The sequence below is a fragment of the Crotalus tigris genome, unplaced genomic scaffold (genome assembly GCF_016545835.1).
Source record: "Crotalus tigris isolate CLP2741 ecotype Arizona unplaced genomic scaffold, ASM1654583v1 scf7180000017601.7605149639:7615979, whole genome shotgun sequence".
NCBI classification, from domain to species: Eukaryota; Metazoa; Chordata; class Lepidosauria; order Squamata; family Viperidae; genus Crotalus; species Crotalus tigris.
This window is the reverse complement of record NW_024096505.1, coordinates 546,191-568,287: the sequence shown is the minus strand read 5'-3', so window position 1 is coordinate 568,287 and position 22,097 is coordinate 546,191. Positions and strand designations below refer to the sequence as shown.

The window sequence follows — 22,097 nt, the reverse complement described above, 5'->3', positions numbered from 1 at the left end:
TCAGCTTATTAGGTGGAAAGCTGATGTTAAGCTACTGTATGTTAAGCTGAATAGTTTAAAAAGTTAGCCAAGAATTTGCTATTGGCAGCAGAAACATTTTAGAAACACTCCTGTTACTAGTCCTAGCATGTAACTAGCTATTCATTTGTATTTTCTTTACCTATCATTAATGTTGGGTGGAAAAGGAACATTTTAGGATGGCAAAACACTATCTTCCTAATGATGGAATGAGATGGTCCTGCATTTAATTGCCCATCTTTCCAACAATTTTTGAAAATCCATTCATTTTACAAACATCATACTTTTACTAATATTTCAGATTTTGATGTGTTCCTTCAAGATAGTTTGCTTTCCATCACCAGGATTATATTGCTTTGTTTTCTTTAATCTGATTACAATGACACTTTGGAGATTTATGTTAGTTTTGCTTGAAGGTTCTACTTCATATAAGCCAACATGCAAAGGGATATAAGCAACAGTGCAGGGTTTGTTTTAATTGCTAATAATTATATGGCAGCCTCTAATGAGTCACTGGAGGACTTTATCCCTCCCTGCATTCCAGAGAGAGCTCATATTGGGCGTGGAAGGGAAAGAGAGGCTTGTGAAACAGAGATTCCTGGCAGCAATCAATAAATCTTGATTCTAAAATACTATTATATAAGAGTTCGCAGATAATGGTCTTTTTTTATGCACTGATTTTTTTTTTTAAAAAAAGGAACTAATCACATTTCACCAAAGCTAGTTCTCAACAGGGTGCTGGACATCTGTTTTTCCAAATTCCAAGATTAAGTCTGAATGTCTCATTTCGTCTCGTTTTGCCTTTAGTTTTCTTTTTTAAATCTATGGGACAATTTTTTCAGCCATGCTAATTGTTTTAAGGCATTAAAATGTAGAAGCTCCCTGAAAGTTGCAACACTTTTAAAAATATGCCAAGAGTGTTGTTCTATTTGAGTTTGCTAATAATTTCACAGTTTTCCAGTAGATGCTTCATCTTGCTAGATTATTCTGTAAAAGGTAACCAGCTCTCACTAACTGGAAAAAAAAAACCCCAAACTATAAAAAGTTTGCCTTCAGGCACAGTATTTGTCTCCATCATCAGAAATAGAAGCACATATGTTAGTTTCTAAATAAACAACATGCTGTTTGCATTTATCAAATAACAAAATGCAAGCCATTTGCATCTCTTTGACATAGCATGTGAGAACTCAAAACTCAACAGTGTGCCATGGTTTTACCTTAAAATCCATAAGGTTTAGTAAAACTAACTGCTAGATAAGAGTGTATAGGATTCAGATTTCCAATGCTGTATGTTGTTTCTGTCTGTTTCTCAATTCCTTTTACTCAAAATTGAGCTTCACTGTATTAAATCCATGTGTAGGTTAGGTAACCTAATACCATCTAGATTTTTGGAAGACATCTCCCTTAATGCATATAATAGCCACAGAGGATATCAAGTTACTTAAAACAGGATATCCTTAACCATTTTGTGCCATGCCCCTGTTTGAGAGTCTGATGAAGCCCGTGGACCTCTTCATAAAAAAGTTACTTAAATGCATAAAATAAAATACATAAATATAGATTTGTATTACAAAGGAAAGCAATTATGCCCAATACAATTATCAATACAATTATCAAATACCAAACACTAAAAAGTAACAAATATATAATGCACCAATATATGCCTTTCATTAAACCATTAAATCAACAACAGATTAAAATTCAATTAGAGAATGGTGAAAGTAATGTTGTAATTTTTTCTCTATTCAAGTTCACAGACCCCCTGAAATCTATTCATGAATTTCTGAAGTAGTACAGGTTAACAACTCCATTATTATCCATCTTAAAGTGAACTAATCCACTGCTCCTAAGTGATAGGTCTGGCACAAAGTAATGGAATGGTTGCTTCTATTCAGGAACCTTGAAATATGAGTTTGGTTTTAAATGTGCCTACAATGAACAAGTATAAAAAATAAATAAATGATGATGATGATGATGATGATGATGATGATGATGATGTTATCTGTTCAGTTGTGTCTGACTCTTGGTGATTCTATGGACCAAGAAGTCTCTTCACATCTTTTGATCTTACACTACTTCTTTGAATTCTTCTACCTATTGGCTGGTGTCAGCTTTGATGGTGTCCAGTTTCTGCGTTCTTTGATGGCCTGGTTTTCTTTTACCACCAATTATTCCAGACATAATTGCTGCCTCCAATGAATTCCCCTGCATGACATCACCAAAACAAACTAAAAACTATATATAAAGATTAAATTAACTATTGTAATATTTTTAAAGCCTATTCAGGAAGTGTACAACTGAGATCAATGTATTGTTTGTCTTTTCCCCATTTTTCCCTTATGTATCAAACACGTGCATTTGAGTGCGCATATATGGATAATGAGAGTGCTTTAAGTGCATGTACTAAGAACAGCACCATTTCTACGACTCTGGCAGCTTTTTTCTCTTCCTTCCACAGTCAGGCTGGTGTAGTTAACACTGTAAAGCCTCTTGGCATTCCTGGACCCTTGCTCTCCACAGAATAGAAATATGTAAATATTGTTGCTGACCCAGCAAGTTCATTTTTGTATCACTGATATTCTCTTTCAAAATATTTGCTGAGGATAGATAACCCATGGGAAATTGAATCTACCAACCTCCATCCTGTATTGGCCGCCACCTCCTCCTCCTCCTCCTCCTCCTCCTCCTCCTCCTCCTCCTCCTCCTCCTCTTTACTTAATGCCAAGTAATTCAGCTTCCACCTCAGCAAATTTGCTATATCTGTCAGCCAATGCTGTTCTGGTTTGAACTGGAGGTTACATTTAAATGACTTCATTTATTTTATACGTTTTGTTCAATTGAAATAAATTCTGCTCCCAAATTTTTGCAAGTCAAATATATCCTTTTTTCTGAGTCTCTTGTAAGGAGATTATGTTTATAAAACCTAAAAACTTTTTTGTTTTAATAATTTCACAACATGTACAGTATTAACACCTTTAGGGATGACAGAATTTAAGCCTTTTGCTGTTCATGTATCTGTATTAAAAAAATAAACAAACACGGTGTACCCACCCCAATCTCAGTAACAGTAGACACCCCAGTGTGCACCCACCCCAACAGGAAACGGAAGAGAAATGGGCATTATTTAGTCCATTGTATAAGTATGGAATTAAGATATGCTGAATTGTTTAACTGGGACTTTGAGATTAGGCTGCCAATCAGTCCCCCCGCCCCCAATCTGGGATCCTTCAAATTTGTTGAATTATGACTTCTTTTTTTCCACCAACACAGCTACTTGAGAAGGATCGTGCAGCTGTGATCCAACACATCTGGGTGGTGAAATAATAGATTTAAAAGGAATATAAATATACTTTCTCAAAGTGCAATTCTGAATCAAAGTGAAGCACAAAAAGGGTATGTGTGTAACCAATATGTAATGTAGTAATAGATGTCCCTCCAACATCCATTAAATCAGTAACAAGTTAAATTTCAGTCAGAGGTTAGTGAAAAAAAATTTTTTCCCACCCAAGATCACAGACCGCTAAAATCTATCTATAGACCTCTCCAGGTTAAAATCCCAGCCTGAAGTGATACATCTTGGCACCAGTCTATTATCATTGGGTAATTCTGAATTTTGTGAATAAATACTCTGCTTCCTTTTATAAACTTCTCTCGTATTTCCCCCTCCTTCTCTTTTGTCTTATTTTTTTTCCTACAGTTAAAAAAACCAAAACTTAAATACTTCAGCTATCCCATTTAGGAAAGGTACCAAGTACCTTTGTGTTGTCATTTTGAGACGCATTATGAGAATCTCAGAGTACTCAAGATGTCTTTCTAAAGTTGCTATTTTCCTCCCAAGGGAAGTTCCCATTGGCACCAATATCAACCAACTTTCTTGGCAGAGCTGGCAGACTAATGTCAACTTGCTTTGTTTTTGGATTGATAATTTCTGAGGTGAGGCACAAAGAAGGTCTCTGTGTATCCAGAAAAGGAGAGATAATTCAACCACTCTGCATAATTTTACTAGAAGACCAGCTAACAATATCTTCATTTTTAATATTCCTTTCTCACCATTTTTTCATTTCCTCTTGGCATGTGCGTAAAAATCCATTAAAGAAAGAAAGGCATAATGGCTTTACAAAGATTGGTTGATTGTAATTCTGAAGACACACAAGATAGTGAGTACAAACCGAAAGGAAAAAAACACAAAATAACAGAGTTGGAAGGGACCTTTGAGGTCTTCTAGTCCAACCCCCTGTTCAAGTTCCCAAAAACCTCCAGTGTTGGAGTGATTATTAAAGTGCTTTGAATCTCTTTTGAACTGAATAAGGAGAGATACTTATATTTCCATCCAGCTAAAATTTTCATTTTCTCCAAACAACATTACAGGAACATCAATTAGGATTGAAGATTCATGGACTAATAATGAATGATTTTGGATGTACATGCAGAGTGAAACTATCTAATCAGATTTCAGAAAACACCAACTCCAAATATATAATCAAACATTGGAAACTTATACATTAATAATATATTAAATCTTTCATAATATATAGATTTAACTACAATATAAATTCTTTATAAAAATAGTTAAAATGAGTTGGGTGGTACAATAAAAAGGGAATAAATCCTTGGCAAATTTTTCATTCCATTTTCAGTAACATTATTATAGAGCAGAAACTCTGTTGACATCTTTTAAAGCAACCCTTTCCCCCCACAAAAAAACCCCAGTAAATTTGTCCAAAAGAACAACAACAAAATATATGTGAACTTATTTTTTTCTTCTGTAGTCAAACTGCTAGATACCAAATACTGTATATATTTATATGGAGATACAACAAGTTTAGCCAAGTTTATATTTTCCATCCCATGTAAATCTAACAGTGAAAAGTTTATTGATATGATCTCATATATAGAACAGTTTGAGTTTTACACTATATTCCTTTCGAAAATATTTGATTAAACATTTCACAAGCCATGCTGACTTCTGTGAAGAAAACACATACGGTATATTTACTTTACAAGTGCCGTGTGGAATAAAACTTAGATTACAATGTGCTTCTATTGATAATTCATCATAGCAACATTTTCTCATAGAAAAATAGTGGTAAACTTTTTTCTTGATATCCTTATGATAAAGCCAGGCCAGTTTTCCAGAGCCTGATGTCCTGCACCTGAATTTGACTTCATTTCCCAATATTCCCCATGCAGCCCTGGAGAATTACCTTTATGTAGGTAGCAGAGTCTTTCTTTCTAAGTGGACTTAATGTCTTTTTTTTTTAACACAAAGAACAGACTGAATTCCCTCATCTGAAGGCTGGGTGAAGAAAAAACCTTGACCTCCCTCTCTTCTCTGAGACACTATTTGCTTATATAATGAGCTATACCTATCATTTGAATATGTTCACTACAAACTTTAATAAATGAATGATTTTTCCTACTTGTTCATAAACAATAGGAATGCTGAGGTCATGAACACAATTAGTTAGAAATGCCAAAATGTATTTTTAAAAGATTGTTAAAAGTGGTAATTCCAAATGCTGGGTTTTGTCCTTACCTGAACTACTACATGATTGAAAGCTCAGGGGAAAAAAATACAGGCAAAGGTTGTTCCTTGTGCCTGATTTTGCTTATATTGTCAACCACCATGGAAAGCCTTTCCATTGGTTGCCCCATAAAAGAATCACTTAGCAGCTGGAATCACTGAGAAGTTCTGCATGACCAATTTATAACATTAACAGCCACTCTTTGGTTAAACAAAGCAGGCGTGCCTTAGTAGTATATTGAGAGTGATAGCTCAGTGAAGCCATACATTGCTAGGGTTAAAATGCTGTAATTGTTGAAAGAAATTGGATCTTTTTAATTGGAGGATAGTAGATTTTTTTTCCAGGCCAAAAACATGAGAAGGCCTCATGAATACATTTGAGAAATAGATTGAAGCATGGGGAAAAAAACAGAAATATGGTCAGTTAGCTAATAGTGGTATATACATTTACTTTTCCCCCTCTGGGACTCTATTTTTATACTTTTATTGAGTATTTGAAAAGGGGTTTTTTTTGCCACCAAAATTATGACAATGTTGGCACTTTAACACAGGGATAGCTTAAGATGGATATTTTGAATAATCATTATTGCCTTATTGGGACATAGTGGATGCACAGAGACAGCCTTTCTCAGTAGCTGCTCCATCCCTAATGAGGTATTTTGTCCTCGAAATCTGGGAGGCTCCATGTTGGTCTCTTTTGCCTGACATCTGATGTTTGAGTTACTTATTTGTTGGGTTATTTTAACTGTTAGGTCATTTAGCTGATTTTTAACTTCTCATTCTACTTTTTTATTCTCATTTTTGGTATGTTATTATAGTTCTTTGTTTTATTTATGCATTTTGTAAGATTGTAAACCACCCAGAATCTTTTACATGTGGGTGGGCTATGAATTTATGAAAGAAAGAAACAAAACGGTTTGCGATCTCTGTACCGTACCCGATCTTGCTCTGTTCGGTATAATAATGATTGCAACCAAACATACATTCTTCTTACCAACTGATTGTAGAAGACTGAATCAGAATCAGAATAGAGCTGGTAGGGATCTCGGAGGTCTTCTGGTCCATCTCCCTGCTCAAGCAGGAGACCCTATACCATTTCAGACAAGTGGCTGTCCAGTCTCTTTTTAAAAACCTCCCGTGATGAAGCACCTTCTGAAGGCAAGCTGTTCCACTGGTTAATTGTCCTCACTGTTAGAAAGTTTCTCCTTAATTCCAGGTTACTTCTCTCCTTGATTAGTTTTCCATCCATTGTTTCTAGTCTTGCCTTCTGGTGCTTTGGAAAATAAATTGACCCCCTCCTCCTTGTGGCAGCCTCTCAAATACTGGAATACTGCTATCATATCCGCCCCTAGTCCTTCTTTTCTGCTAAAATTGAAAATGAAAGTGAAAAGACAAGTAAAGGAAAAACTAAGAGTGGAGTCAACTCTTGTTCATAATAGAATGTTCTAATTTTTAGGCTTGTAGTAGTAACTGTTTTCCCGTGTCTAAGGCCAGAGAAATGAACCCAACCAATTTTCCTTGATTGAGAAAAATTAAGGCTGGAAACTCCCTCCTAACATTTTACTAGCCTTTAAGGGATACTCTTTTCAACTTCAGAACAGCAGAAATGGAGAGAAGTGGTTAGTTAGACAAACATGAACATTTTGTGCCTAGTGACATACAACAGTCATTTCATATCTATTATTTAGATTTAGTTTTGGAATCCAGAATATTTCTTTAAGCTATAACACAAATGAGATCTACTTTTTTCAATTAGTAGTGCACAACTGATGGCATAAATGTTCAAGTTTAGATATTTATTAAATTTATTTACCTCCCATTTCACCACAAGACTACTTAAATGAAACTACACACACACGTATGTATGTATGTATGTATGTAGGTATGTATATATGTGTGTATGTGTATTATATAATCACATTAAAATTGCAATAAAATGCAAGTTATAACTAAAAATGAGGAGGAAGGGAGCAGAATATATGGGGGTGGGGGTGGTGAGGTGGGAACTATTATTAATCAATCAAATAGTGTGATCTTCCCCTATTGGGTCTCCAAGCCAATTGGCAGAGCCAGGCCTGCAGATTTTTACAGAAAGTCAGGAGAGTGGGAGCCAATCTCACTTCCAAAGGGCTGCCACAGCAGTCTCTTCTCCTGCACTCTGCCAGCTGGATCTGCAGCATGACTGTTCTTGATCAATTGATCAAACATATATAGATGTATATGTATGTGATGATTCTATGGCTTTATATTGTTAGAAAATAAAAAATGTCAATTAAAAAAGATATGAGGTTTAGTAAGGACAATTTATGGATTAATTTTCCCTAAGAAACATGAATATTAAACATATTCTGATCCTTGAATAACTACTACTGTATACTATTAAAGAGAACAACACTTAAAACCCATTTCCCTATTTTAACTTCCCTGTAGCTGCAGAATAGAAGGAACAGGGAGATGTTGTTAAATAAGTTATACTGCCAGGTTTGTTCCATCTCACTAAGACAATCATACAAAAACTGTAGAAGGTATGCAGAGAGACACAATACAACAAAGACATTAACTTGGCTCATCTACCATAACTAGAAATGTATCTTTTTTGCTTTAGATCAGGGGTGTCAAACTGCTGGCCCGTGGGCCGGACGCGTCATCCGGAAGTTGTGCCCACCCCATTGCCAGCAATGGCAAAACTGTCCCGATATGTCTCACGACATCATGTGATGTTGAGAGTTTGACATGTTTGCCTTAGATTGTAACAGAGTAAGTGTGGTGATAAAGGAACAGAGCTAAATGAACACATGCACTTGTAACTTATAAAATAATGGAAACAAGACTTTTTAAAAGTAAATTCATTATTTGCAAGTTTTAAAACAATACATACGAGAATTTGAAAGATATGACACAGATTGAACATCGTAATTTTTGGCAAAATGTGATTGTCTTTGATGTGGCTACATATATAACATCCAGGAGGAATTTGGGAATTATTAGGGTGTGTAATTTAAATTATGATTGATATTTTTAGAAGATTGGGGAGTTGCTTAGTTTGAAGATTACTTTAATTACGCTTGTAAAGCTTCAGGCAAAAAGAAAAAGCAACAACGTCTCTGGTAACAATAATATTTGATATTGACAAATTTTGCTGAATGTAGTTGAATGCCTTGATATTAAAGTGAATGGTAAATTGTGACTTAAATTCTACTTAACTTCACAGGGGCTAAATGTACCTAACTTGCTTTGGACCCAAGCTACTAACTGAATCAGATTTTAAGTACATAAACCAGTATGTAAAGCAGCTATAACAAACAAAGGATCTCAGACTAAATGTATTCTATCAGAAAGGACAGATATTACCATAGCATCACATATAGGTAATAAGCATATTTAGATCACATACCAAATCTGATTTTTTAAAAGTAGTTTTATAGGCCAAATTGCAATTACCATGAAGATTTGTTGAGATCACTGTCATCAATTTTATTGCCAAAGTTGAAACCTAAGAAAGACAATATAGTAAATTCAATACCTTCTGAGTAAATTCAGTAACTTATTTTCATTCAGCTATTATCTTTTATCTAGATTGTTCAGGAGATTATTCAAGGTAAAACCAGAATGTAGCCCTCTAGAAAATATGACCCCTGACCCCATCAAGTGCCCAGTTTGCCATTCCAACAGAGGGCAAGCACTGATTTGCAGTCTGAATGTGAGTCATGCCCTTTATTTGCAAAGAAGGAGGACCATCTGCTAACCATGAGCAGATGACAAACTTGATGCATCGACACTGCTGTTATTTCCAAATTTGTAAGTAAACACATTTTGTAACCTTGCAGATAACATTTTTCCCACTAATGGAAAAATTTAAATTTTTGCAAAACAATGAAAAACATCTTTTCTGAAATGTACTTTGAAAGCACTGCCTCAGTTTTGACAGCCAGAATTGCAAACAGCAACCTTCTAACTAGTGATCTCATTGTGTTCAGCCTCCATAACCAAGAAAATATAGCTGTTTAGGCATGAGCGGCTTGCCTCTTGGGATTGAATACCCAGAGTTCCCATGGTAGTGTGGAATTCTGGGAGTTGCAATCTCAACGTATCTCCAGAATGCTGGCTTGTATTGTTCAAACAGTCCTCCTGTGAATGGTTCTTTCTTCTAAGGGCCTTGAATCACAGTGTGCAGAAGTATTGAAATGACTGATTTGTAGGCTAGCTCTGCCCTCTTCTGGCTGTAGCTTTAAAGACACTCCTAAAGGGAACAAATCGAACTTTTATCACAGAGCCATAGCATAAATACGGCATCATTGAGTCCAGTTCTCAGCATTGCAACAGAGTCCTTTCACCTTCCATTACTTGCCCAATCCCTTCATTCAACATATTATCAGGAAGGCTTCAACAACAAGGTCTATCAGTCCAGAGGCAAGGTGCCAGTGGAGAAAATAACATGTGCATTCAATCACATCCAGATAGCTCAAACAAGTAAATTTTACCCCTAGGAAACTGATACACAAGCCACCAGCTGATTTAAAGAGGAAGAAAATAATATTTACTACTTATACACGTGAAATGGCTTTATCTATATTGGTATGAAACCATTCTTATCTCAAGCTGTAAAAATACAGGCTGGGGACAAGCTAGCCAATAGCCTTCTAGAAGCAATTGCAGCAGAATTAACAGGTCAAGCAGAAATAATCAATCCACTTTAACTATGCTTGAAGCTCTAGAAAGCCACAAAGGACTAATACAGAGGTAGGAAGGTAGAAAAAAAGGATTCTGGGAATATCCAAGTAAACCTGATTAAATTGGGAGATTACCTGAATCTATATATTTTTTTTCACACTGTAATGAAACAGCACCAACGAAGGCAACAAGGTAGAGTAGGACAGGATGGGATGGGGTGGGGAAGGAAGAAAGGAAAGACGGAAAGCAGGAAAGAAAAGGAGAAGGGGAAGAGAAAGGGAGAACAGATAGGGACCACCAGTAGCACATTTAGACATATTATTGGAGTGTTTCTATATCTGGCTCTTGAACTTTCTGAGACTGGCCCTTGTCCCTCTGTGTTCAATTGTAGCTTAGGTCTTTGCAGCTCTTCTGTAGCCCCCAGCTCAGTTGTGGCACAGAAATAAAGAGTGGGAGGATAGTTCTGCCACTGCACATGAGATTGTTTCTTATTGCCCTGCCTGCCAGATGTCCAGATTTTTTTTTCTAACCTTCGCTGAGAAAATAAGTGCAGTGAGGCAACAGTGGGTGGGATGCTAAATGGAAGGTGATATCTGGGCAGCTGAAAGGAACATCACTTGGCTCATTGTCGATACAGGGAATTGGAAGATGTCTGCATCTGGGGGTGCAGCTCAGACATGTTTCTGAGGGCTGGTTTCTGAGAGACCCCAAATTTACTGTGAAATAAATGGAAGGTTTGTGCCATTTCACCAGTAATATTCAGGAATAAACAATTTAGAAGATGTATTCATCCAGAGAATAAGGGACATTTGAGAGTCTCCCCCCCATGTGTGTGTGTGTGTGTGTCTGCACATGCAGACCTGATTATGATTAGAAATTAAAACTGGAACAAATATAAAGTTGGTTAATTGAACAAGGTTAAAAGAGATATGATTAGAAACTAAAACTGGAACAAATATAAAGTTGGTTAATTGAACAAGGTTAAAATAGATATAATGCTCTCTCTAGTGAACTTAATGGATTTTTGCTGACACTAGGACTGAAATAATGATATTAAATAATAGATTTATTTATAGATAAGAGATGGGCTATGGAAGAAGAAATTATTATTTTAAGAGAAAGTGATAAAATTGTACTTGTGATGAAGATGGGAAGTCACTTCTTTATATATTTCTCTCTCTTTTTTTCACTATATTCTTATTTTTCTTTTTGTCTTTTTTTCTTTTGTATTCTGTATTTTCTACAACAACAAAGAAAAAGAGGAAAGAGACGCGTACTTGTAGAACAGTGTTTCTCAACCTTGACCATTTTAAGGCAGGTGGACTTCAACTCCTAGAATTCCACAGCCAGCATTGCTGGCTGTGGAATTCTGGGAGTTGAAGTCCACGTGCCTTAAAATGGTCAAGGTTGAGAAACACTGTTGTAGAAGAAGTCTTGCAATAGCCTCAGAATGTAACTTGAGTTCAGTTACAGAATTACCCTGAGGCACCTCAAGTTTGGCAGATTGCTTGGAAAGAATACACAATATCAGAGGACTCACATCTTATGGCACAACCAAGGAGCCTGAGGGCTTACCTTTTATTTCTGAAGCAAGAGAGACAGCCTTCCCTTGTATCCACTTGTCCTGCCTTACACAACAAATCTGTCATTCTTGAAATATTTCTTTTGTAACAAATTAATGAGTGTGCATCTAATAATTTAGATTAAGAGTGTTTTATTTCTTTAGAAATAGGCAACAGCGGCAATGGTAGGTTAGATCATCGGAAGAAAAAAAAAAACTGAGACAGCACTCAAGAAAAATGAAACATAAAAGGCTCCACTGGCATTCTTTATGCTTTTGCCATCACCTGTTGAAAATAAAGGAGAGATTGATTAATGAACGGTGCAACCTAGTAAATGCATCATGTTCTATAAACCAACAGAGCTACCCCCCCCCAAGAAATCATGATTTTTTACTGTTTTATGTGGTTATTTTTATAGTACTTCCATAATGATCTTCCTCAGTAATATTCTCACCTTGTTCCCTAGAGGGACATACAACTGCAGAACATCTTTCACATTTTGACCATCTCCGCGTACGCTATTCCCCCTATTGATTTAGGAGGTAGAGTGTCTTTTTTTTTTTTTTTAATTAAGAGCTCACTCAGACAGTAGTGTCTTTCTTTAGTTGCTGAGTCAGCAAGAAAATATTCTAGTTTAAAATGTATTGCCTATATTTATGAGTCTTGCTATACTGTGGGTAATAGCCCATCTCCCCATGATTCTTGCTACCCAATTATCCAAAACAATCAGTTCAGGGGAATCAAAGAACTGGTGTCCAAGAACTGGCACCCATATCAAGACAGCTAGTTGGGAGAAGGAAAGGGGGACCACCCTGTGAATTAGAGAAGTGGCATCCAAAGAACCAAAGCCACTTGGATTATATTGCCTGGCTGCATAAATTAGGCATACCTAAATGTTTTTTGGGGGGAGGGTGGCATATTGTTGAAAATTACCTATAGATAATTTATCATGCATATAGTTTTGGAGTATGGTGAAAAAAGACTTTTCTTTGGGAAGAAATTATTTATTGATGCAAAGGACAAAACATTGGTACAAATGAATATCAATATAATAATATATCATAACATATCATAGTATATAATATCATAGTATATGTTATAATATCATAGTATAGCACAGGTGTCAAACTTGCCACGTGATGTGTAACGACGTATCGCAATTCTTTTTGCATTGCCGGCAATGGGGTGGGCGCGGCTTCAATAAGATGAAACCAGCCTGCGGGCCAGCAGTTTGACACCCCTGTAGTACTGTATATGATGTAATATATCACATCATAATATTCATAGTTTATGAAATTCAGTTTTTATGAAATAAGTATTTTTAATTACATTTTTATGATTTGCGCCGCAAAACACTATCACTATGGGATTTCTTGTTTCACTTCTGTTTGCTCCAAACAAGTGCTGTAGAGTCAACTGCCAGGTCCACAGCATTCATGATCTAGAACAGGGGTCTTCAACCTTGACAACTTTAAGACTTGTGGACTTCAGTTCCCAGAATTTCTCAGCTGGCTGGCTGAGGAATTCTGGGAGCTGAAGTCCACAAGTCTTAAAGTTGTCAAGGTTGAAGACCCCTGATCTAGAAGTTCATTTCTGACTCACTGAGATCCCTTTCGGAATCATTTGAGCTTCTTTCTCCTTGGACTACCTATTTTTTCCACTTGTAAAAGGTCAGCTGATCTTAATTGGATATCATTAAGAAAGTATATCCAATAATAGAATGGCTATATATTATAGAGTCCAGTGTCATAAAACCTCCCAGAGAACAAGGATGAAATATTCCCCATGGCTGCTTTCACTGGGTTATAACGCAGGGAAAAGTTTTTTGCAGTATTTCCAGCCCCACCTCTGTGAAATATTTCCCTGCTGAGACAATGAGTCACTCACTTCCTACTTAAGAGTCAGACATCAAACCCTCCTTTCATTATAAAGTATATCAATTTTCTGTATAAAAATTATTCCATAAGACCATCCATTTTACATTGCATTACCTATTTTACAAGCATTTGAAACAACAGATGCATTTGCACCAATTATTATTACTTGGAAAATTTACTCTAATATTATTATTTATTATATATATTTTTTATCCTGCCTTTATTACTTCACAAGTAAGGTAGCGAACATAATACTCCTTCCTCTTCCTATTTCCCCACAACAATAAACCTGTGAGGCAGGGTTCGGCTGAGAGAGAATGACTGGCCCAAAGTCACTCAGCTGACTTCGTCGGCTAAAGCAAGACTAGGACTCACAGTCTCCAGGTTTCTAGATCAACATCTCAACCACCGGTCCAAACTGGTTCCCTATGAAATATGAAAGTGTGTCATGAAAACCGGAAGACAGTATATTTTACATGAAGCTGTGAGCATACTTGTGCATAAATTGTATATAATATTTTAAATTAAACCAGTCAAGTGCTATTGTGAGTTTCTTCATTATCTTTTTGGATATTGGAGCTTGCCTTATTACTATGTCATCTCATCATGTTGGTCTATTTAGTTTGATTTTGTCCTGCTGACTGATAATAACTTTGTAGCTTCCCAGAAATTTTAAAAAAGGGCTTTTCTTGATCTTTGGATTGAATTTGGCATCTTTTGCAGGCAAATTATGAGAAATATCCAACACTGTGGTTCTTATCTATTGATGTTTCCATCACTGATACCTCAGCTTATTCCGAGCTCCCCTTGATGATTTTGTAAACCAAATCAGGTAAATTCAACCCACAACAACAACAACAATAATAACAATAATAATAAAGTTGGAAGGGACCTTGGAGGTCATCTAGTCCAACCCCCTGCTCAGGCAGGAAACCCTATACCATTTCGGACAAATGGCTGTCCAATCTCTTCTTAAAAACGTCCAGTGTTGGAGCATTCACCACTTCTGGAGGCAGGTTTTTCACTGGTTAATTGTTCTGTCAGGAAGTTTCTCCTTAATTCTAGGTTGCTTCTCTCCTTGATTAGTTTCCATCCGTTGCTTTTTGTCCTGCCTTCAGGCGCTTTGGAAAATAGCTTGACTCTCTCTTCTTTGTGGCAACCCCTGAGATATTGGAACACTGCTATCATGTCACCCCTTCGTCCTTCTGTTCATTAAACTAGACATACCCAATTCCAGCAACTGTTCCTAATCATCTTTGTTGCTCTTCTCGGTACTCTTTCTAGAATCTCAACATCTTTTTTACATCGTGGTGTAAAATATTAACTACTCAACATTAAGTTCATAAAAGAAAAATTAAAAAGCTGAGGAGGCAGGAAGGAAGGTGAAGGAAGAACCTGACTATTTTTACAAATACTGTAATTCTGCTACTAATCTCCTTTCAAGCGAGTCATGTTCACAGCAACTCTAAAGAAATCCCATTCTGAAGGGCATAACAACAGGCCGCTGGCAAAGTGCAAAATAACAGCAATAACTAATAGTTTCCTAAATTTCATTTATTCCGTTTAATAAAGGCTGCAACCAAATGATTACAGACATTCTTCCAGGCTGATTGGCTAGTTTTTCTTAGCTGCCCTTCCTTTCTTTGATTATTGTATTTTTCCAGGAACCACCTTTCTATCTGGCATGGGGAATGACTAATATATTCATTTAGCTATCTGTTTTTTCCATTTCTATTTTTTTTAACCAATTTCATCACAATCTCATCTAAGAGATGACATGATATGATAAAAGATTATCAGTATTAATGAAATTAATTGAAATTAATGAAATCCAATGGTGAAAAAAGTAAGGTTCTACATTTAGGCAAGAAAAACCAAACACACAGATATAGTATAGGTCAGTGGTGGTGAACCTATGGCACGGGTGCCAGAGGCAGCACTTGGAGCCTTCTCTGTGGGCACACGTGCCATTGCCCCAGCCTCACCTCCCCCACAACCCCCTCCTCTCCAGCAGCCCCCCTGAAGGAGAGTCACCCCTGAGCGTGGCCCACGTGGAGCAATGCAGCCAAGGACATGGCAGCCAGGCAGCTTAGACAAGACTCTGCCCTCACACCCCGTCGTGCACAATTGATGCTGCAGGGTGTGGGCAGAGGGCATGACCACCATAGCGTTGCTGAGCTGCCTGGGCGATCAGCGGCCCCTGGAGGTGGTGAGTGGCCCTGTGGGCAGGTGTGGTGGGGGATGGGGGTGGAGCAAGAGGCGGAGGTGGGCGGGGCCAGTTTTTGGGCACTCGGTCTCTAAAAGGTTTGCCATCACTAGTATAGGTGGTACCTTGCTCAATAGTAGCAACTGTGAGAGGGATCTTGGAATCCTAGTGAACAATCACTTAAATATGAGCCAGCAGTGTGCTGCAGCTGCCAAAAAAGCCAACATAGTGCTAGGCTGCATTAACAGAGGGATAGAACCAAGATCACATGAAGTGTTAATACCACTATACAATGCCTTAGTAAGGCCACACTTGGAATACTGCATCCAGTTTTGGTCACCACAATGTAAAAACGATGTTGAGACTCTAGAACAGGGGCCTTCAAACTTGGCTTTTTATGACTTCTGGACTTCAACTCCCAGAATTCCTCAGCCAACGTGCCTGACTGAAGAATTCTGGGAGTTGAAGTCCACAAGTCATAAAAGGGCCAGGTTTGAAGGCCCCCTGCACTAGAAAGAGTACAGAGAAGAGCAACAAAGATGATCAGGGGACTGGAGGCTAAAACGTATAAAGGACAGTTGCTAATGAAGAGAAGGAGGAGAGGTAACATGATAGCAGTTTTCCAATCTCTCAGGGGTTGCCACAAAGAAGAGGGAGTCAAGTTATTCTCCAAAGCACCTGAAGGCAGGACAAGAAGCAACAGATGGAAACTAATCAAAAAGAGAAGCAACCTAGAACTAAGGAGAATTTTTCTGACAGTTAGAACAATTAACCAGTGGAACAGCCTGCCTGCAGAAGCTGTGAATGCTCCAACACTGGAAGTTTTTAAAAGAGACTGGATAGCCATTTGTCTGAAATGGTATAGGGTTTCCTGCCTGAACAAGGGGTTGGACTAGATGACCTCTGTTCTGTTCCTCACGTTGGTAGGCATTGAATAGTCAGAGCTCAAGAACAGGTATTTCTTTATTCAAGTAAAACAGAACAACAACAAAATGGCTCCACCCCTTTTTATATATTCTCCCTGGGGTGTCGCCAATCGTTGCAACGGAATTTCCCACGCAAATTGCATGATAGTCATTGCTTGCAGACAGCAAGTCTGACCGGGCAGACCACGTGGTCTGCTGACTGTTCTGGTGCAGCTCCCTGTACCTGCTCTTAATTAAGCCCAGTACATAACAACCTCCAAGGTCCCTTCCAACTTATTATTATTGTTGTTGTTGTTATTGTTGTTGTCGTTATCATTATCATCGTTATTATTATCGTTATTATCGTTGTTATTATTATACTATTACAGGAAGATTTTTAATTTATTGTGACTGTCTTAAAATAATATTTCTTGGGAGGAAATATCAGTAGATTAGCCTACATGCATAGAGTTTAATGATCCAGAAAGAATGCTCTCTCCCCAATGGTGAAACTGATCTGCAACTTTTTGCGTGTGCGTTTTTATTCTCTGCAATACTTAGTTGAAAACAAAACAGAAAAAAATCTCACAACTCTCTTGAAAATCTAGAACTATCTCTATACGTGAAGAGGAAGAAGGAAATCCTTAAATCTCAATGTACCTAGAGCCCAAATCAACCATGCTATACTATTTTTGGATTTCAGTAGCTCTGGCTAGACTTAACTATTACTATGATCATTCCCAGAATACAATAAAAATAGTACCTTAAATTCAAGAGCAAACATTGTGTACTCGGCCGTCTTAATTATGCTAAAATGTTTTCTCAATTTAAATAATTATCTTATTAAAATGTTCTAATCTTTGGTGTTGCTGTTTTTTACCCTATATCTCTAATGATCTCTGGATGACCAACCAAAATACTGAATTTGTTCTTCATCTATTTTCTTGTCAATTTCTTCCATGTTTGGGATCACTGCCTGAGGCCTAACCAGTGGTGGGATTCAAATATGTGAAGAACCAGTTCTCTGTGTGGATGCCACTTCCAGAAGTCCATTCTGGGCCTGGGCAACATAAAATTAGCTACTGGTACTGCCAAAGTGGTGCGAACTGGCTGAATCCCACCACTGGGCCTGACCCACTTGTATTCCAGCTTTATCTGAGGAACAGATACAGTTTCATTTGGGCCATGAGTAAGCAGGACAGCCATATGACATACTATTAATATTTTTCATTTCAATTTGCATAAAAGCACCAAACATGCTCAAGAAAAAAGACAAAAATGCAGCAAAGAATAACAGTTTATAAAAACAATGAGTACAATTGTTATTCATACAATCAACAACAACATTTCAACTATTATACATATACTGCAAAATAAACAACTATTAAACTCACATTATTTCAGATTCCACTGTGAACTTCACTGAAATGACCAAATATTAATTGCAAAATCAAGTTTTAATTCCAATAAATACTCCTACGCAAACCAAAGTACGTGAGCATGTGTACACACACCAACAAAGATAATGAAACACTTCAAAGACAGTCTTTGAACCTTGGCACATCTTATTTGCCTTGGGTTGGTCCAAGTATTCTGTTGCATGAGGCAAAGGAAAAATGGGCCACCAGCTTCCATGGATAATCTTTGAAGTAGAAATAGCACTGAAAACAGTAGATACCACCTCAGGACAGCAAGTTTATTGGAGAGCAAAGACATTCCCTTACCACCATTTCCTGTTCACTCTGATTTGCTCACTAATACAGCATGGCTTTTTCCTGAGTAAAAATGATATATACTCCATTTAAATCCCTTTATCAGAAACAATATTGTTGTAAAAGTTGCTTTAATTTACAAGCAATGATACTATCCTAATTCTGCATATGCTGTGTTTATTCCCAAAATATACTGTAAGGTTGCCCATATCCTTCTGAGACAGACTCTTGCAGTTTTGTAGCTATTAGCTCCCTGCCTCTTGACTATTGTAACCTACACAAAGGGATTTTAAGTTAGGCAAGAATATGTGGTCAGATGGTTTACACTGAATTATAAGTAGAAAGAATTTTTTTAATGAAATGATGCATTGTTATCTGATAAAGATAATTTGATATACAAAGTTGTCTCAAATGTCTGTTGGGAATTGTTGAAAGAAAAATCTTCATCAGAGTCCAATCCAAGCTGGGAATAAACAAAATGGAGACTGCTTTAGAAAGAAAGTTGTAGTTTATTGAAGAGCAGAGCCAGACAGAAACATGGCTTTGGGAAAGATGACCACATGGAGCAGGGAGTGGTGGGTTTTTATACCTTCTTGAGCTTTTGTGTTTGGAATTGTTCCTTTGACCTGAGGTTCAGTGTGCCTTTCTGATATTCTGATGGTGATGGGTTAATCCTATTATGTCCTAAAGGGCATATCCTGCTTCCCCGGGGCTGTGGCTGATGGCTATGTCTGTGTTGGATTTTTTGGGGTGAGGGGTTGTTAGTTCTAGGGATCTTTGTCTTTCTAATCCCATCAGCTCTAAGCTTCCTGGTACCAGTCTTTCTGAAAGGATTATTGTATCTGCATTTCTACAGAGCTGATTTCTGCTTGGGAGAGGGAACTTGGGGCTATTAAGAAAAACTGGGCATGCTTTTCTGCCTTTTTAAGATCCTTTGAGAAAATATAATATTCTGCCTTTTTAATATTTCCTTCTCTGGGGGTGGGGGCTGACTTCCCACAGAATGTAATTCTAAAGAAGATACTTTCTTTAATCTCTGGGGCCAGATCCATGTTAGGGTTAGGGTTAGATCCTTAAAACAAACATAAAGTTGAAACCTGAAGCTTTTCTCTTAGGATTACTGGATATGGACTTGAAAAAAAAAAGATTTGGAAAATAATAGTGGCTAATTTTGAGTCTGGACAGACATATAACCATACCCTTCCTGAAACTTGAGAAAAGATTTAATAAAATGTTTGTGTACAGAGATTGAGACAGAGACAAAGTATTTGAGAATAAAGCAAGGACAGCATCTTCAACTGCAATTATGTGTTATTTTTATGGGAGATGATATGCTGGAAAATCAAATTTTCAGATGTTCTTATGCTTTGTTGTTGTTAATTGCGAAGTTGTGTCCGACCCATCGCGACCGCCTGGACAACGTTCCTCCAGGTCTTCCTGTCCTCTACCATCTTCTGGAGTCCATTTAAGTTCACACCTACTGCTTCAGTGACTCCATCCAGCCATCTCATTCTCTGTCGTTCCGTTCTTCTATTGCCCTCAATCTTTCCCAGCGTTAGGCCCTTCTCCAGTGAGTCCTTCTTTCTCATTAGGTGGCCAAAGTATTTGAGTTTCAACTTCAGGATCCGGCCTTCTAAAGAGCAGTTGGGGTTGATCTCTTCTAGGACTGACCGCTTTGAACGCCTTGCAGTCCAAGGGACTCACAGAAGTCTTCTCCACCACCATAGTTCAAAGGCCTCAATTCTTTGGCGCTCAGCCTTTCTTATGGTCCAACTTTCACAGCCATACATTGCAACTGGGAAAACCATGGCCTGGACTATACGCACTTTTGTTGGCAGGGTGATGTCTCTGCTTTTTAGTATGCTGTCTAGATTTGCCATAGCTTTCCTCCCCAGGAGCAAGCGTCTTTTAATTTCTTGGCTGCAGTCCCCATCTGAGGTGATCTTGGAGCCCAGAAAAATAAAATCTGTCACTACCTCCATTTCTTCCCCATCTATTTGCCAGGAATTGAGAGGGCCGGATGCCATGATTTTGGTTTTCTTAATGTTGAGTTTCAAGCCAACTTTTGCACTCTCCTTCTTCACCCGCATCAAGAGGCTCTTTAGTTCCTCTTCACTTTCTGCCATTAGAGTGGTATCATCTGCATATCTTAGGTTGTTGATATTTCTCCCGGCAATCTTAATTCCAACTTTTGTTTCATCTAGCCCTGCCTTTCTCATGATGTGCTCTGCATATAAGTTAAATAGGCAGGGCGACAGTATACAGCCTTGCCAGACTCCTTTTCCAATTTTGAACCAATCAGTGGTTCCGTGTCCAGTTCTCACTGTTGCTTCTTGACCCGCATATAGGTTTGTTCTTATGTTTAAGGACGCTCAATTTCTTATAAGGATATTCAACTCTCAGCCCCTTCAACAACTTCCTGTATCCTTAGCAGCAAAATAAGTATACCATTTCAAACATGGTATCATACATTAAATGTACTGAGACTCTCATTGAGAACAATGTGAGGTTTGACAAATTAATAGCAAATCAATGAAAATGTCTGATATTGCCTAGATTGTTACTCCCTCTTTGAAACATACTACTTCCCATATCCTTCTAATCTTGGATTCTGTGTGGAAAGAATGTAGGGGAAAGGGCAATTGGGAAGGAGAACACATGAGCAGAAGAAAACTTAGACATTATGGGCCACCTTCACTCTACTGTTGTCCCCTGAAAATGCCAAATGTTCAAATGCTTTTTCAACAGTAAGAAAAAATGGTTCACAAAGAAGGTCAAAAATTAAAAGGAAAACAACATAAAAGAAAATAGGGATGGCTTTTGCATTTCCTTTAACCTTGCATGAAGAGAAAAAACCTTTCTCAGAGCAAGAGTATCCCTTGAATAGACATTTATTGGGTTCATTTGTCAGCAAGCACATAACAGGAGACGAAAGGATATATGCCAGAAAACACTTTTTTGTTTTCAACCATTGGCAGAATTTAAACACACTTTGCCATTTATAATATCTGACATTCTTTTTTATCTTTTTAAATATATAAAATAACTCTTATACATGTAATTCAGTGGAAAGCACATTATAATCTCATAAAAACCAATCTTAGCTGCTGCATTGGTCCATGGGGTGAGGGGAGAGAGTCTAAAAATTGGTGATGCATTTATTATGAGCATTCAAAATTATACAAATCCTGTGATTTTTAAATATAGATTGCAAACTGACACAAGTGCCAACATGACTGCAAACCAGTCAAATCTAGTCATTATTTGTAAAATGTACAGAGTACATGTGGTAAACTATTAGCCTAATTGCAATAAATTCTCAGGTAATGCTTTGAAAATAGAAATATTGTCATTACAAAACAATGAAATTAATAGATGAAATTATATCTAATTATATAAACTGTGAAGTGAGTCTGCTTTTCATCTGGCACCTTTCTCGCTAACATTTATGGACATACCTCTTATTATTTAAGCCTTGATAGAATGTGTTAGGCTATTGGGTTTGAGTCTGCAAAGATACCAGAATCACAGGCCAAGTTATCAACCTTTCAATTTTAGCATGATGAAGCTTTCTGTATTCTTGTTTTCACACTTTTTCCTATCAAAATAGGTAAGATCTACC

The 22,097-nt window shown here is 37.4% G+C and overlaps 1 long non-coding RNA gene across 1 annotated transcript; it reads right to left on the bottom strand.

The window, feature by feature from the left end:
* Positions 1-8,404: 8,404 nt before the first annotated feature.
* Positions 8,405-18,254, bottom strand: LOC120319415. Its single transcript, XR_005559756.1, has 4 exons — positions 18,158-18,254; positions 14,028-14,078; positions 11,789-12,060; positions 8,405-9,782 (listed from the first exon to the last, which is right to left on the bottom strand). It is a non-coding gene; the product is annotated as an uncharacterized LOC120319415 (long non-coding RNA).
* Between the last annotated feature and the right edge of the window lie 3,843 nt (positions 18,255-22,097).